This window comes from Hylobates moloch, unplaced genomic scaffold (assembly GCF_009828535.3).
Source record: "Hylobates moloch isolate HMO894 unplaced genomic scaffold, HMol_V3 SCAFFOLD_5, whole genome shotgun sequence".
Classification (NCBI taxonomy): Eukaryota; Metazoa; Chordata; class Mammalia; order Primates; family Hylobatidae; genus Hylobates; species Hylobates moloch.
In genome coordinates, this window is record NW_026652280.1 from 125,558,544 (window position 1) to 125,563,508 (window position 4,965).

The window sequence follows — 4,965 nt, forward strand, 5'->3', positions numbered from 1 at the left end:
TTTTCATGATATTGATTCTTCCTATCCATGAGCATGGAACATTTTTCCATTTGTTTGTGTCTTCTCTTATTTCCTTGAGCAGTGGTTTGTAGTTCTCCTTGAAGAGGTCCTTCACATCCCTTGTAAGTTGTATTCCTACGTATTTTATTCTCTTTGTAAAAATTGTGAATGGGAGTTCACTCCTGATTTGTCTCTCTGTTTGTCTGTTATTGGTGTATAGGAATGCTTGTGATTTTTGCACATTGATTTTGTATCCTGAGTCTTGGCTGAAGTTGCTTATCAGCTTAAGGAGATTTTGGGCTGAGATGGTGGGATTTTCTAAATATACAATCATGTTATCTGCAGACAGAGACAATTTGACTTCCTCTTTTCCTATTTGAATGCCCTTTATTTCTTTCTCTTGTCTGATTGCCCTGGCCAGGACTTCTAATACTATCTTGAATAGGAGTGGTGAGAGAGGGCATCCTTGTCTTGTGCTGGTTTTCAAAGGGAATGCTTCCAGCTTTTGCCCATTTAGTATGATATTGGCTGTGGGTTTGTCACAAATATCTCTTATTAGTTTGAGATACATTCCATTAAAACCTAGTTTATTGAGAGTTTTTAGCATGAAGGGGTGTTGAATTTTGTTGAAGGCCTTTTCTGCATCTATTGAGATAATCATGTGGTTTTTGTCATTGGTTCTGTCCATGTGATGGATTACGTTGATCTGTTTGAGTATGTTGGACCCGCCTTGCATCCCAAGTATGAAGCTGACTTGACCGCACCACATTCGTCTTTAACTATCTTTAAGTGCAATCATTGTGTTCATCATCCCACTTTCCATTTTTTTATTCACTTTGCTTTTTTAATTTTCTGATAAAGTTTTAAAGTCAAAATAATATGTGCACATCATTTTAAAGAGATCAAATGGTACAAAACTTGAAAAGAAGAGCATTAGTCCTCCGAGGTTCCCTGGTTCACCAATTTTTCCAATCACTGTGAAGTCTTGTTGATTTTCTTCTGGTGGCCACTTGCAAATCTTGAAATCCCATGTTTTATACCTCCATTTCTTCATTATCAATCTTATAACAATATCTATAGGTTTTCTGCCATGTTGAAGCACTATTAATTAACTTGAAGGAGAATGCTTGTATTATAAACTTTCTGAATTCTTGCATGTCTGACATTTTAAATATTCTATTCTCTACTTGAATAATATTTTGACTAGGTATCAAGTTAAAAGTTGTAAGTCATTTCCCCTGATAATTTTGAAGGCATTACTCTTTTGTCTTTTAATTTCTAGGGCTACTGATAAAGAGTATAAAGCTATTCTGATTTCAAAACTTCACAGCTGACTATTTTTTGTCTCTGGATGTTTTTAGAAACGTCTCTGTCTCTTCAGTATTCCAGAGTGACATGATGATACGCCTTGTTTTTCTAAGTCCTTTGCAGTTCTGAAAATTATCTGAAATTATTTCTTTAATGACTTCATCTTCTCCGGTTTTTCTATTTTCCCTTTTTGCAAATCCCACTATTCAGATTGTGGACCATCTATCTAGCCCGATTTTTAAATTTCCTCCTATTTTATTTTCCTTTTTGTGTTTTCAATCCTTCAGATAATAGCTCTCTTTTCACTATCATACTTTAATTTCCAAGGGCTCTCTTTTTCTTTTCTGAATGTTACATTTTTACAGGACTCTGTTCTTATGCTAGGGATATCACATCTTTACTTATCTCTGAGGATATCAGTTGTTGTTTTTGTTGTTGACATTTTCTCCTATTTTCTTTGTTGTCACACTTTCGTATTTGTTTTGCTCTCAGTTCTTTGTGCCATTGGCTTTCCCAATTCTCAGATGATCTCTGGCCATCCATTTATATTTCAAAAAGAGGCTAAAATAGAGGCAAATCAGAAAGCTAATTTAAAACTTTGTGTGGGGGCTTGTCAATGGAGGGGTGGTAAATGATCAGGATAAACACTTTCGTTGAGTATGCCAAATGTCAGTATCTGGAGTTCTCAAGTTTTGGGCAGGTCAGTTTCTCCAGACAGAAATTCTAAAATCTCTTGTCTGACTTCTAGCATTTTCCGGAGTGAACCAAGAAAGAAAAGTGGGAGAGTGAAGGAGGGAACACCTCACCATTTGGTATTTAGATTTGAACTGAATCACCATGATGGGAACCCCCCTCTACACACTCAGCTCCATCAGGTGTCTCTGACTCCAATGACCCTCTGATTTAACCCATTCAGAGAAGAAACCTCCAGTCTTCTGCTGGAATGAGGGTACTGACACTTATCCTATTGTACAGGTTGGAGATGAAGGGCTGGATATTTGGCAGCTTATTTTAATTAAAACAATTTTATTTAAAAATCAAAAAGGAATCCTTTTGTAGTTCGTGAGCGTGATCATTGGGTGTTTACGCACATGTGAGATGTGCCATCCTTGAACCTTGTTATGATGTCAGCACATTACCCATCTGACGTAAAGAAAAAAAATCAAACAGGAAAATAAACAGAAAAGTAAAATAATGAAGGCAATGACAACAATAGGGCTAGAGAGAAGTGGTTGGGTGGTTGTGAAATATTTTCTCACTACTATAGTGGATACCCTGTAATCAGGCTTCTTATTTTCAGATAAGCATTTATTGCCATTTTCATAAATACCTGGAGCTTCTAAGTCCTCTTATTTGAGGATCTATAGTGGGAATTTGGTTTGCTTCTACAATCCTCCTGCTATGGGTTTAGGTTTCAACTTTCTCTGGTTTGTCAAGCCACTTACACACAGTTTGTTTTCTAAAACTTTATTGCTATTGTTAGAGGCAAAATTAACTTTGAAACCAATGTAGCTTAAACTTGAGTCCTTCACTTCCAAGTCCTGGAAGGAACCCAGCAATGTTTCCCCAAGGTTATATGTTTTTGTAAAATATTAGAAGCCTGGTATTTTAACCAAAATTGGCTATGACTGACACAGATCACTGTCTTCTTCCATTAGGACATTCCCTCTATCTCATTTTCCCTTGTGTAGGAGTGATTTTGGAGTTGTTGAAGGTATTTTTGGTTTATAGGACTATTTCAACTACCCTCTATGGCTGCCATGATACAAAAGTACAGGGCTAGTGTCACGTGACTGAGCCAGGAGCTAGTCTGGGGGAAATTCATCCAAAATACCATATGCAAATTATAATTTGAGGATTTGATTCTCATTGACACCTAATTAAAACAAAAGTTCTATTCTTCGCAGAATATATTTACTAACTCAGCATATATAATTATAAACACATCACACTTGTTTTTCCTTTTTCTTTTTTCCTTTTTTTTTTTTTTTTGACACAGAGTCTCACTCTGTTGCCCAGGCTGGAGTGCAGTGGCATGATCTCGGCTCACTGCAACTTCCGTCTCCCAGGTTTAAGCGATTTTCCTGCCTCAGCCTCCCAAGTAGCTGGGACTACAGGTGCACATCATCACACCTGGTTAATTTTTATATTTTTAGTAGAGATGGGGTTTCATCATGTTGCCCAGGCTGGTCTCAAAATCCTGACCTCAAGTGATTCACCCGCCTCAGCCTCCCAAAGTGCTCAGATTACAGGCACTCACCACCAGCTGGAATTTTTGTATTTTTAGTAGAGACAAGGTTTTACTATGTTGGTCAGGCTGGTCTCAAACTCCTGACCTCAAGTGATTTGCCCACCTCAGCCTCCCAAAGTGTTGGAATTACAGGCGTGAGCCACCACACTTGGCCTTTTTTTCCATTTTTAATAAGAATCACATAAAAAAAGATTAATCAAAATTTTCATATATTTGTATGCTATAACTATTATAATTTGGTTATAAATTTAGGATTATTTCAATGAAATATGTGAGAAATTACAGACTGGCCTTATATAAAGAATATTTTGTTATCTATAAATTTATTAAAGGATTGAGAGAAAATTTATATTAAAAATGCATAAAATATGAAACAAAAACAATAAAAATGAGCAATTGAATAAATAAAAATCATTCTGACTTTAGATCATATCCAGAGCATGATACATTATTAAAAGGAAGATGCACGCTTTGAATAGAAACAGCAAACATATGTTATTTGATTGTTGATAACCTACAAAATGAACAACAACTAATCATAAGAACTAGAAAAAGGTAAATTTCCTGCTGATTTGACACACAAAAAAACCCTGACATGAACAAAGACACTGTAAAGCTCAAAATATGTCGGTATGACATAAAGACATCAATAACAGATAGGTTAATAATTATCTCAATCTAAGTGTATTTATGATTAGAGCACAAGAAAACTTGAAATGCTTTGAAATTTCACTATTTATCCATGAAAAACAAGTCATAGGACTTTTCCGAAATTTAGCAACAGTCCTAAAAACTTACCATGATGCTATCCATAATGAATTTTGAAGCTGAAAGAAACTTTTCTAAGCCATCAATTTAAAAAAAAATTTTAATCAAATCTGACAGAAAGAAGACTAAATTACCTTTCGTTTCTCTCTAAAGAAAATTATATTTTAACATTTTATTTTCTGAAGGGAAGACTGAAGGATATGTAGCCAAGGATGTAGGAAAAAAGGTCATAAAATGTTTAAGGCAGTTAGTTAATTAAAATATTGTTATTTGTATGATTCATGATGTTTGTTCACTTTTTTTTTTTTTTTTGAGATGGAGTCTCACTCTGTCACCCAGGCTGGAATGCAGTGGCATGATCACAGCTCACTGCAACCTCCGCCTACCCCGGTTCAAGTGATTCTTCTCCCTCAGCCTCCCGAGTAGCTGGGACTACAGGCGCGTGCCACCATGCCCAGCTAATCTTTGTATTTTTAGTAGAGACGGGGTTTCATCATATTGGCCAGGCTGGTCTTGAACTCGTGACCCCGTGATTCGCCCACCTCGGCCTCCCAAAGTGTTGGGATTACAGGCATGAGCCACAGCCCCCGGCCACTTTTTTAAATTAGTAATTTGTTGTGATGTCTTTTCTTATTCTA

At 36.2% G+C, this 4,965-nt stretch overlaps 1 non-coding gene across 1 annotated transcript; it reads left to right on the forward strand.

Moving 5' to 3' along the window:
* Positions 1-2,355: 2,355 nt before the first annotated feature.
* On the forward strand, positions 2,356-2,457 carry LOC116470090 (small nucleolar RNA U13). The gene has a single exon (XR_004248519.1). It is a non-coding gene; the product is annotated as a small nucleolar RNA U13 (small nucleolar RNA).
* Positions 2,458-4,965: the final 2,508 nt, after the last annotated feature.